Source organism: Cetorhinus maximus, chromosome 6 (assembly GCF_964194155.1).
Source record: "Cetorhinus maximus chromosome 6, sCetMax3.hap1.1, whole genome shotgun sequence".
Lineage (NCBI taxonomy): Eukaryota > Metazoa > Chordata > Chondrichthyes > Lamniformes > Cetorhinidae > Cetorhinus > Cetorhinus maximus.
In genome coordinates, this window is record NC_135884.1 from 88,710,220 (window position 1) to 88,723,483 (window position 13,264).

Sequence of the window (13,264 nt, forward strand, 5' to 3'; positions counted from 1 at the left end):
TGCTCCTATCACTGCTTGCTTGTCCCTACAACCACACCACCTCCCCCCCCCAACTTCTCTCCCCACACCCCCCCCCCCCCCCCATCACCTTAAACCAGCCCTCTCCTAACTATACTCAGTTCTGCTGAAGGGTCATGAGGACTCGAAACGTCGACTCTTTTCTTCTCCACCCATGCTGCCAGACCTGCTGAGTTTTTCCAGATAATTCTGTTTTTGTTTTGGAATTAACTAAATGGTCCACTTGGAGAAAAACAATGGTGTGGACTCTAATGACCCATTCCTATGCTGTATAATTGTAGGATTCGAAAGCACTTGAAGCAGTGTATATCCTCCTATTTGATACTCTTTTCGAGATATCAACAGTCACAGATTACAACTCTTTTGAGTAAAATCACAGTTCTTGGTTTCCAGGAGTGGGACATGAACCCACAACCCTCTGATTCAAAGGTGAGGGTGCTACGAACTGAGCCACAGCTGACACCTCCCTCCTCCTATTTAATACTCTTTCGAGTTATCAACAGTCACAGATTGCAACTCTTTCAAGTACAATCACAGTTCTTGGTTTCCGGGAGTGGGACATGAACCCACAACCCTCTGATTCAAAGGCGAGGGTGCTATGAACTGAGCTACAGCTGACACCTCTTCCTCCTATTTGATACTCTTTCGAGTTATCAACAGTCACAGATTGCAACTCTTTCGAGTACAATCACAGTTCTTGGTTTCCAGGAGTGGGACACCAACCCACAACCCTCTGATTCAAAGGCAAAGGTGCTATGGACTGAGCCACAGCTGACACCTCTTAAACGTGTAAATTGTGCATGTTCTGCAGAAGGTGAAATGTTTTGAAAATCTAAAATATGGAACGCTTCACGAATTTGCATGTCATCCTTGCGCAGGGGCCATGCTAATCTTCTCTGTATCGTTCCAATTTTAGTATATGTGCTGCCGAAGCGAGCACTTAAAAATTCTTTTGAGTTATCAACAGTCACAGATTGTAACTCTTTCGAGTACAATCACAGTTCTTGGTCTCCGGGAGTGGGACATGAACCCACAACCTTCTGATTCAAAGGCGAGGGTGCTATGGACTGAGCCACAGCTGACACCTCGGAGGCGTGAAGTGGAGCTTAATTAGCTCCACTTCACGCCTCCACGTGTGGCTCATTTGGGCTCTCCGCGGTCAGCGGCGCTAGCAAAATGACATGACAGCGGGAAAAGAGCGACGCTCCGCCGATACCATTCCATGTCATTTTGCCAGCCTGCACACTCCCTGCACCTTCCCAAACGCTCACTTCCGAGATATTCCTAAATGGAGAAAGGCGCGTTAGAAGACATTTCCTGCTCTTTGATGTCAGTGGCGCATTCATAGGCTTTTCCACTTGATAAAACTATCACCAGCAGTTGTGAGAAAATGGAAGCCAAGGATGTTACTGACTGTGCACACACAAGAAAGAGAGAGAAAGCGAATTAAAATGATGAATGCAGATGCAAAAATAAAAAAAACACAATTGAATTGGTTCAGGCAAAAATGTTAACAGCTACTTACAACAGTTTACATGGTTAATAGTTCTGAAGGAAAGTAGAGTAACAACAACCTTGCATTGACAACCAATTCACCAAGGAAGTAGAAAGCTCGCACAAATTTTAGAAATTTAAAGTCAATTGGTCGCTCACCGTAAATATATTTCTCGGCGACCTCAGTAAAGGGCACAGGTTTGCAGTTCAGTTGACGACTTGAAACGACGCGTGATTTTCAGTCCCCCCTGAGCCAGGGAGCGGAGGCAGGTGGGCAATAATATCAGTGCTGCCAGTGGCGCGCCAGTTCCGCAGCTCTATTCAGTCAGCATCAATTACACGGAGATGTTATTTGCGGGAAGAGTTTGGGTGACCGCCGTGGGCGGGGAGGGGAAGGGCGGGGCGCGGCAAGGCAATCGTCTTTTTATCTTCAGGTCCGTAACACGGTAATGCTAATGGATTGTGGCTGTAAGGAACACGCCCTTGCATCTAAATGGAAAGGAGGGTCCACCAAAATCAAGAAATCAGTTGACCTCACTCAGGGCGCTGCGCAGAAGTATAAAGTAACAGGTGTCAACCAGCTGAAGGCAGCGGCCTAACAATATGTTCAAAAACATCGATATTTACAAGTGTTATGCTTGGAGTTTTATACAGAAATAGAACTGAAAATGTAGTGTGGACTATATCTACTGCTCGGACTGAAATTCGAAATAGTGAGACTTGTTTGTGGGGCGGGCGGGGGTGGGGGGCGGAGGGCGCGTGGCTGCTCGATTTCATCCACAGCGAACCAATCAATAACGAATCAAGCACTGTGGGTGATGATGGATTTTAAAGAGGAGTCAATGCACCAGCCGCGACTCGGGCTACGCATTGGGGACAGGAAGCATATGGACTGTGCGCTGAATGAAACCATACTAACGAATTACTCGGTCCCAGGAGGATTGCCATTGTAGCCAATGTTTATGCGTTTGTGGGAGCCGACATTTGCGGAGCCGCCACGCGTACATATTTTAGGACGGTTTCGAAATAACTACACGCCTGAATTAAATCTGAGAAAATGATAAAACAAGACGAACAAGAATTTCGCATTCCCAGGAAAGAATACTGGCAAAATGAATGCTGAGGGACCTCTGTTTTGGGAAGAGAACGTCGGCTTTGTTATTTATGTATTAACGTCAGGAGGCATCTAATAGTGGAATGTCTCCCATCACAATGGCCCCTGCCACTAATTTGATTCATTCATGGGATGTGCGCATCAATGGCAAGGCCAGCAATTTTTCCCATCACTAATTGCCCTTGAGAAGGTGGTGGTGAGCTGTCTTCTTGAACCGCTGCAGTCCCTGTGATGTAGGTACACCCACATTGCTGTTAGGGAGGGAGTTCTAGGATGTTGACCCAGCGACAGTGAAAGAACGGCGATATATTTCCAAGTCAGCGTGGAGGGTGTCTTGGTAGGGAACGCCCAGATGTTGGTGTTTCCATGTGTCTGCTGCCCTTGTCATTCCAGGAAGTAGCAGTCGTAGGTTTGGAAGGTGCTCTCTAGGGAGAGTTGGCGAGTTCCTTCAGGGGATCTTGCAACTGGTACTCCTTGCTGCCACTGTGAGTCGGTGGTGGAGAGAGTGAATGCTTGTGGATGGGGTGCCAATCAGTGGTTGCTTTGTCCTGGATGGTGGAAATATTCTTTAATGTTGTTGGAACTGCACTCATCCAGGCAAGTGGGGAGTATTCCATCACACTTCTGACTTGTGCCTTGTAGGTGGTGGACAGGATTTGGGGAGTCAGGAGGTGAGTTACTCTCTGCGAGATTCCTAGCCTCTGACCTGCTCTTGTAGCCACAGTACTCACACAGCTAGCCCAGTTCAGTTTCCTGTCAATGGCAGCATCCAAAATGTTGATTGTGGGGGATTCAGCGATGGTGAGATTTTCTCTCGTTGGAGAAAGTCATTGCCTGGCACCTGTGTGGCGCAAATTTTGCTCGCAACATATTAGCCCAAGCCTGGATTTGCCCAAGCCTTAATGCATTTGGAGATGGGCTGCTTCAGTATCCGATCATTCGCGAATGGTGCTGAACATTGTGCAGTCGTCAGCGAACTTCTGACCTTAAGATGGAAGGAAGGTCATTGATGCAGATATTTGGGCTGAGGGCACCACCCTGAAGAACCTGAAGATTGGAATGAGCTGGTGATGCTTGCACAGTCGAAGCAACACAGGGGTAATGCTTTCACTCAAATGTTAATTTCTTGCTGTAGTATCAGCCAGCTTATTAACTGAGTGAAATTAGGCACTATGACCGGGTGTGTAGGGTATTTTCCATGGCCCATGGTGGGGAGTTTGGAGCCGAAGGGCGGGACGGTGGGTGGTTGTGGGGGGGGGGAGTGGGGAGGGGGTCATGGGGGTTGGGGGCGGGGTCATGAAAGTTTTAAAAATTGACCACGGATGGGAGTGACTCAGCCTTCTCCCGCATTTCCTGGGGGAGTGTTGTACTGGGTTCCAAATGGCAGCTTGCGTGCAATTAGACATTCTGGGCAGAATCTTACCAGGTTTGCACGAAGTATGGTAGCAGGCATGAAAAAGAACGTTTTACCCACCGGCTTTCATGTGGTATCATCCGTTATCCACCTCATAAATTATGCAATCACGGGAACAAGCTGGATCGCTGGCGGGTGGCCTCCGATTTCCCACCATACCTTCTCATCACTCCCTCATGCTGGGCGCTATACATAAAATACAGTGGCACGCACAATTCTCAATGCTTGCAGCACAGGACTGCTCCACTGTAGACATGGCCCCAAAAGCCAGGAAAAGTGCAGCCCCTAGAATCAGTACCGCACTCCTGGAACACTTTTTCGACATTGTAGAGACTGCCCCGATGACCTCTCTCCCCTCTCTGGCAGTAGGAGGCTCATGAGGCTCACCACTCCAGCTTGGTAGGCAGTGGCAGAGGTAGTCAGTGCTAACACTGCACACAAAAGGTCGGCTGGCCAGTGCAGAGAATGGATGAATGATCTCATCCCTGCCACAGGGTACGACAACCATCTCATCAATCTCAACTCACACAAGTCTATCACACATTCACTGGCATCTCATTCACTGGCATCTCAAAGGAATTCACCACTCACCTCTCACACACATGCTTACATCTCTATCTGGCCTCATCTCCTCTAGCAATAGTCTCCTCATCCTGTCCATGGTTGCAATCAGCACACACGCATGCTTGCCATCCTTCTCATTTGGCCTGGCATGTACTTTGCTCACAATCTCCTCATCTGTTTTTTATGCAGGACAAAGTCACGCACAATCACCGGGATAGGGCCCGGACGAGGGATGGGGTGACCGACATTAAGGTCCTCACCCCCTTTGAGAGGTAAGCATAGAAGCTGGTGGCAGAGGGCACTGACCATTTCTGCAATGATGGTGAGTTCAGTGGCAAGCACCCACCGTAGAGTCATCACAGACAGGGCATAGGCATCATCAGGCTGCCTCCACCTCAGTTGTGGTTGCTGGGGATGTAGCAGCAGAGCTAGGAAGGATAAGAAGATATAACTCTTTCGAGTTATCAACAGATCGCATGTAACTCTTTCGAGTACATTCACAGTTCTTGGTTTCCGAGAGTGGGACATGAACCCACAACCTTCTGATTCAAAGGTGAGGGTGCTATGAACTGAGCCACAGCTGACACCTCTATATGGAACGCTTCACGAATTTGCGTGTCATCCTTGCGCAGGGGCCATGCTAATCTTCTCTGTATCGTTCCAATTTTAGTATATGTGCTGCCGAAGCGAGCACAAGAAGATATACTTGCACTGCCTGGCAAGGGTTTTAATCACTTGTACATAACGTTCACTATTGTAAATGAACTCCCAAGAATGCCTTCTTGCCTATCTCTACTTGTTATGATGAGCACTGTCCGTGTCAATCAGATGTGAAACCTGGGTTCCTGCACAAGATAAGGACAGGTGTCTCAGACAAGGGCCTCTTACCTATGCAATGTGTAACCTTCAGACCACAGTGATGCTTCGGTTTAACACTCACTGGACACATTAGTGAAGCCTGCACCACGATGGTGCTTGTCATTGCTGCCAGATTCTCATGAGCAGGAGTCACAAAGTTCCGTCATTCTCGCTGTGTGTTGTCAGCACCTTTGAGATAGAGCTTGCCCCCCATCTCTTCAGCATCTGTAACAGTGATGGTGTGCTCCGTAAGGGGACAGATGCTGAAGGCTGAAAAATGATCAGGTGCACTTAACGTTTCAAAGCAGTGTCTCCATGATATGAACCTAATCACAGAGCACAAGTAAGTTTCTCTCATCCAGACAGGAGTTAGACATTCGCAGAGACAATGTGACGATTCATGGAGTGCCCTTGCTGCATGTTGTCATAGTCCTCCTGGAATCTAGGACTGTTAGGACGAGTTGCATCTCCATGACAAGAGCCTGAGCACTGAGGGTATGTGCGCAGCCATCAGTTACACAGGAGTCAAACGTTCACAAATGCAAGGTGAGAATGTCAGGATTGTCCTCATTGCATCATCCTCCATGGATCTTCTGGCTGTAAGGGCCTTCCGAGGGTGCTTGCCTCGACTGGCCAGTGCGATGGCCTCATCACTGGCATCCTTGCTTTCGAGGACCTCATCACCATCATCCCATTCAACGTCCTCCTCATCGGAGGAGACATGCAGCCCTTCCATCTCCTCCTCAGCCAAGTTCACTCCCCCGTAGCAGTGCTAGGTTGTGTTGCATTCAACAAACTACAATGATGCGCGACACCCCCTGGGGACTGCATTGCAGTGCTCCACCACATCTATCGAGGCTCCAGAACCTCATTTTCAAGATTCCCATTGTTAGGTCCACCAAAGTCAGGGTCATGCCATGAGCCTCGTGATGCTCTTGCTGTGCCTGTGGTCTGAGGCCACCACATGGGCTTCATCAGCCACGTCCCCTGTAGGTGGTCCTTATCCCCGAGGAGCCAACATTGCAGCCTCTGTGGATCCTGGAAGAAGTCAGTGACCTGGAACTACTAAGGATGTAGGAGTCATGGACGCTCCCTGGGAATCGTGCACAGACCTGCAGGATGCATTTGTAGGATCCCACACCAGCTGAACATTAAGTGAGTGGAAGCCGTTGCGGTTGAAGTAGTTAACTGTTTGTCACGGAGATCTAAGCACCACGTGATTGAAGTCGATGGCACCCTGCACTTGTGGGAAGCCTGAGGTCTTTGCAAACCCCACTGTTCTTGCTTTATGGTTTTCCAAGCCCCAGTTGAAATGCAGAAAGCTCTGTGCCCCCACAAAGATGGCTTTCCTGACCTCCTGGATACACTTGTGTGAGGCGGTTTGTGAGATCCTACACTGGCTACCTGTGGAGCGCTGGGAGGAACCACTGGCGTAAAAGTTGACTACCTTGGTCACTTTCAGGCCTTTGGCAGTGGATGCCCTCCCTGCCCCGTCGCCAAATCCTGTAGCAGGTGGCATATGTGACCGACCAATTTCCTAGCTATGCGAAGTCATCGGTGATCGTTTTCAGTCATTTGCATGAATGACAAGTGCAGTCTACAGATTGGGTCAAGCAAGGCACCTAGGATTGGTGGCTCTCCGTGGATCTTCAGCTGTGTGCGCAGCAGGCAATGCTGCCCCTTCATCTTGAGGGAGAAGTTCCACCCTTTGCCGAGCCAGACGCCTCCGCCACACTCTCCTCCCCATTCTGTGCTGCTCAATGCAAGCCATCAGTCATGCTGCTAAATCACAAGGCTCCATGATCCTATGTTCACCTCCTGCAGAATCAAAGAGAAAGACGCGTGGGTTATCATATTTGTCCGAAAGACTTCTCATGGTTAAGCCTGAAGGACCCTTCATGCAATCAGGGGAGTGCTGGTCACCACTTGGATGATCAGTGTACAGTGCACTTCGTGGCTGCCTGAAACCGCACCCACCTCCGCCCCACTCCACTTGACTGATTGGCGGAAGCTTGGGCCACTGGACTGCATTCTGTGCTGTGGGCTCTGGTTCAGGGTTTCTCCTATCCCACACTGTACTACTGCGCTGTTAGCTTGAACCATGAGTGATACTGGTCCAAACCTTAAGAAATACACAGTGACTGCGCCATGAGCACCTTTTGCAAGGGGATTCCACAACTTTCCCAGTCGGCCAATTGTTCAGCTGCCCCCGAAAACACACATTAATTTGCGGTCTTTGCCCGAGGTCAGAAACATTCTGCAGCTTTTGGTGGCATTTTCATGCTTTTGTGTTGGGACCTGAAAGCGTTATTCCGCTCACCATGCTCTCATGAGGTCTTGGATCCTGGTGGCCCACGGTTTATGTTAGGGCCGCACTGCTGCTGATCTCTTCCTCAACTATTTTGATCAATTTCTGCTTTGCTGAAGTAGCTACCATCACCCTCCTGCCCATAGGATAGCCTATCTCTCTACCGCTCCTAATTTCTCTCCGCTGGGCCTGCAGGAAAGAGTGGGAAACCCGGAAGTCAGCCTTTCCAAGTCCGCTCACTTTTGCTTTGAGTGCGGCATCCTGGAAAAGAAACGGGAGCTTGTGAGTTTCTCTGGACCAATTGGGAGATTAAAAGGAAACGATTTTACCCAAAGAGTGCAGAGGGTGAGATTGGCTGAAACAAGTAGTAAAGATGTATTTAAGGGGAATCCAGACAAGCATATGAAGAGGCGAGGAATAGGGGGCCACGATGATAGGTATAGATAAGGAGAAGTCGGAGGATGCTCGACCGGGGCACCAAAAGGGCCCTAATCAAGGTAAAGAATTGCAATACGAGTGACTTTGACCATGATGTGAAACTTCAGATTGCTTGAGTTCTCAACTTCTCTGTAACCTTCGCCATGATCAACGACACCACTATTCTCCACTGGTTCTGCTTCATTATGAACCTGGCTACTTGACAGGAAACAGAAGTGACTGCGAGCGCTATGTAATTCTGCAATTAACTCTCAAATAGTTTCTCTTACACCATGCTGTCCATAACACGTTATATTCTAGCAATTGAACAAGTGCAGAAGTTACAAAACACCACTAAATTAAATAAGCCTATTTTCGAAACCCGCAGTTACAGGATGTCAAACGTCATTGCGAAGCATCTTATTGAAAATTATCGCAAACTATCATTAGCAATTGCAAACGTACAGTTATTGCAGCGTGTGATCAATTGAATCAGTTGCTCAGAATGTCAGCGCGCATGGTTATTATGTGCCTGACTCTGCAAGGGATCACTTGCACAGGTACCTTTCTACTGATTGCTCCAAGTACTTTAAGTTTATATAATGTTTCAGAAGTAATGTCCACATTCTCTTAGTGAACTGTAATTTCGCTTTGTAGGTTATTTTTTCTCTTTATTTCTCCATGTCGTGCCGAGTGCAACTATATTGACTATATTTTCTGACAGTAGCAGTTCACGTTTCATTCAGAGTGACTCAGAAGCCCAAACAAGAGATTGTACCCAGAGGAGGAAATATCACCTTCGCCTGCAGATTGTCCACCTTCCAGGGTGATTCCTGTGTCACAGAGCATTGGTGGAAACGGGGTGAGACTGAATTCCTGCGAGAAGGCGACAATGACTGAAAACGATTGAGCCTGAACAGCAAATTGTTCAGTACCTTCCAGTTGCTGAACGCAACTTTCCAAGACCCTGGAGTGTATCACTGCGCGGTGATGTGTTAAGGAATTCTAAGAGGAAATGGTACCGGATCATAGCTAATTGTTTGTGGTAAGTGTGAAACACAGGAGAGTGGAATAATCGTAAGCATATTTAACATAAACGGGGGTACTTCGTGATTGTTTTATTGCACGGTATTGCCACTTTAAACACGACAATTAATACACCACGACAAGTTGTGTATAGTCATGTTCGCTGAATAGAAGTGCTACTTAGCCATTCGATGTCACGCGCAGGATATTGCAACGTATATCAGTATTGCTCAATTAGACTTGAGTTCCAAAAGCAAATTATACATCTGTTATCTGATAGAGGATGTTCGGAATGAATTCCAAACATGCAACTGAATGAAATCACTTATTTAATGCGCATCTCCCAGCACATACAGGGCTCTTAGCTCATTTTTGAAGCAGAACGTTGTCGCCTAACAAACCTCCAATAACTAATCTTACAGAGGGACGATATTGCTGAACCCCCTGTGGTCTGACTGAATATAAATTTATTTCACCAGTTGTCTTCCTTCGGCAATGAAATCTGTCCCATTTGGACCAAGTCCTTGATTTTAACAGCAGATTACTCGTCACTGTGTATCTGTGAAACAAATGTGGAGCGCGCCAATTCCCCCCAGGTTTACTTAGTTTTCTTGATTATGAATACTAAATATCGAATATTAAAGAGTTGGAACTTGTCTGCTGAGTAAACGGAGTCTTGGACTTGATAACTCAGGTAAAAATGAACAGATGCCTGTTCTTCTTCACATTGCTTAACCTCGAAATTCACCCAGTGTAGTTTCCGATCTTCAACTCTCCCTCCGAACGCCGCACCTTCCTTTCATACACCATCCCCATCCCCACCCTCACTCCTATTGCAGATTTCTGAAATTATCCCCCTGCCTAAATATTGCCCCCCCCCCCCCACCCCCCACCTCCGCCCAACCCCACCATCTAGTTTCCTCATGCTCTTTAGGAAAGGAAATCTGCCGCCCTCACCTCGCCTGGCCTACATGTGACTCCAGGTCCGTAGTAATGTGATTGACTCTTTGGCCTGGCAAGCCACTCAATTGTATCAAACCTCTAAAAAGTCAAAAAAGCGGAAAGAAACCGGTCGGACCACCTGGAATCGACCTGGACACCGGAAACTACAACGAGCAATCCAGCCCTATGGAACCTGTAAAGCCCTCCTTGATAACGTCTGGGGGCTTGTAGCCAAAATTGGGAGAGCTGCCTCAAAGACGAGTCAGGCAACAGCCTGACATAGCCATACTCATGGGATACCTTACAGATCCAGCCCGAGACACGACCAACACCATGTCTGGGCATATCCTGTCCCACCGGCAGGACAGACGCAGCAGCAGAGGCGGCACAATGGTACATAGTCAGGAGGGAGTTACCTTGGGAGTTCTCAACATGGACTCTGGAACCCATGCAGTCTCATGGCATCAGGTCAAACATGGGCAAGGAAACCTCCTTCTGATTACCACGTACTCCCCACCTCCACTGTCCCCCCAACCCACTCAACTGAGGAATCAGTGCTCCTCCATGTGGAACGCCACTTGGAGGAGGCACTGAGTGTGGCAAGGGTGCAAAATATGCTCTGGGCTGGGGACTTCAATGTCCAACCAAGGGTTGCTTGGTAGCACCACTACTGACTGAGCTGGCCGAGTCCTAAAGGACATAGCTGCTAGACGGGATCTGTGACAGGTGATCCTTCAACAAGTGTGAAAAACGCACTGAACCTCATCCTCACCAACCTGCCTGCTGCAGATGCATCTGTCCATGACAATATTGGTAGGAGTGACCACCGCACAATCCTTGTAGAGACAAAGCCCCATCTTCACATTGAGGGTATCCTCCATAATGTTGTGTGGCACTACCACTGTGCTACAGGGATGGATTTCGGTCAGGTGTAGCAACTCAAGAGCGGGCATCAATGAGGTGCTGTTAACATCAGCAGCAGCCGAATTGTACTCAACCATAATCTGTAACCTCATGGCCTGGCATGTGGCACGCTCTATCATTACCAAAAATGCAGGGAATCAACCCTGGTTCAATGAAGAGAGCATATGTCAGGAGTAGCACCGGGCATACCTAAAAATTAGGTGTCAACCTGATGAGGCTACAACACAGGGTTACTTGCAGCCCAACAGGATAAGCTGCAAGAGATAGACTGGAATAAGAGGTTCCACAACCAACGGGTTGGACCTAAGCTCTGCAGTCTTGCCACATCCAGCCGTGAATGGTGGTGGACAATGAAACAACTCAGTGAAGGTGAAGGCTCCACAAGTGTCCCCATCCTCAATGATGGAGGAGCCCAGAACATCAGTGCGGAAAATTAGGATGATCCATCTCGGCCACCACGGGAGGTCCCCAGCATCACAGAAGCATGGGAGCGCCACCACATGCCAGCCCGCTCCAAGTCATTCCTGACTTGGTATTATATGACCGTTCCTTCACTGCCGCAGGTTCAAAATTCTGGAACTTTCTCCCTAACAGCACTGTGGGTGTACTGACACCACAGGGACTCCAACGGTTCAAGAAGGCAGCTCACCATCACCTTTTCAATGGAAATTAGGGATAGGCAGTAAATGCTGAGCTAGCCAGCGACGCCCACATCCCATAAATGAACCAAAAAAAGGCTGCCCAGCTACAGAAAAGCCTGCCCAATGCATCATGCTGTCAACAATTCTTTCCCCGAGCGTTAAACGAATAATCCATCGCCTGTTAATTTCCCTCACTATTCAGTGACATTCTTACTTTTGTAAACACAAAACATAAAATTGAAAGGTTATCTTTATCTAATTACTGCAATCCAGAATTTTGCTGTGTCAATGAACAAATTCTTATGAGATTGCCGCCAAATTCCTCAACGGATATGTTATTAAATAAAGAAGATCAGGAGCAAGAGCACTCTTAATGATCATGAAAATTTGATCGCTTTCTCATTCCAATTCTCCTGAAACAGTGCTCTGAGTTCCTCAAATTCCGCTCCGCTGGTTAATCCAAAATGTTCAATCTATCCTTGGATGTTACTTTAAATATTATATCAAAAAGCTCCTATTTGAACTTTGTTGTTGCTGTTCTATAACACCAAGTTTCTGAAATCACCATTAAAGTGGAAGCAATAAACTATATTGGTGCCCATTTTCAGCCAATATCCGTCCTCATTAAGGTTCTTATTAATCTTGCAGTTAGTTTTGTTAATTCACTTTACTTCTGAGTTCCCGGATGTGCCGTGATTGGATTGGATGTTTTGGTGCTAATGATCGTTATTCGGTTGCGATGTCGACTGGAGTAAAATGAAGGTAAGGTCTACTACAAGAATTTGATTTTAGCACAAAACATCAGAGCGAGTGACGGCTTCCGGTAACACCGACGAAGGAGAGCTAGATTAGGGCTTCAAGGTAAAACAATGTTTTAGCTGTTTTCAGAAACCGCCGATTGTTTGCAATGCATGTTATAACGTACAAATGTTCACAGGCTCCTAATAAAAGTTGAGGTAATTTCCTAGATGTTACAGCGGAAATGTTCCCTCTGCAGCGTGATCAAAGAAATGCACCCTGGCACTCAATCATTTGCTCAATCACTCCTTTGTGGAGGCGCAACTAGTTTGACTGAAAGTGTGTGAAGATCTGAAAAGGGAATGGTTGTGCACATGAGTGACAGGTCTCGGCCGTAGGGCCTCTTGAGCCTGCTTCTCGTGCAAATAGAACATAGCTGGTCTTCTTCCACAACTGAAGTTTCCAGCCCCATCCCCTTATTGTTGAATCCGTCAGTGTCCAAAACGACTGCTTTAGTTTCTGAAACTAAAGTCAAACATAGTGGACCAGTCATGATCGCGACAATGGCTGAGATTTCAAAAGCTATTGGCACAATGCAGACTGAGGAGCATTTTCGGCTTTGTTTTGACTCTAAAAATAGCTTCGCAATCACGGAAACTGAGTAAATATTTCAATGCTTCAACATCATTATATCTCATTCCTTTCGAGATAAAGAATAACGTGTATCTGGATCAAACCGCAGCGAAGAAGCGGTATGTTTATTCATTCAGTCTGACATATAAGTGAAATGTCAAGAAAGATTGATA

General features: G+C 47.3%; 2 non-coding genes across 2 annotated transcripts; both read right to left on the reverse strand.

Moving 5' to 3' along the window:
• Positions 1 to 851: 851 nt before the first annotated feature.
• On the reverse strand, positions 852 to 958 carry LOC144682348 (U6 spliceosomal RNA). Its single transcript, XR_013576999.1, has one exon. It is a non-coding gene; the product is annotated as a U6 spliceosomal RNA (small nuclear RNA).
• A 4,233-nt stretch (positions 959 to 5,191) lies between these two features.
• Positions 5,192 to 5,298, reverse strand: LOC144682351 (U6 spliceosomal RNA). Its single transcript, XR_013577002.1, has one exon. It is a non-coding gene; the product is annotated as a U6 spliceosomal RNA (small nuclear RNA).
• Between the last annotated feature and the right edge of the window lie 7,966 nt (positions 5,299 to 13,264).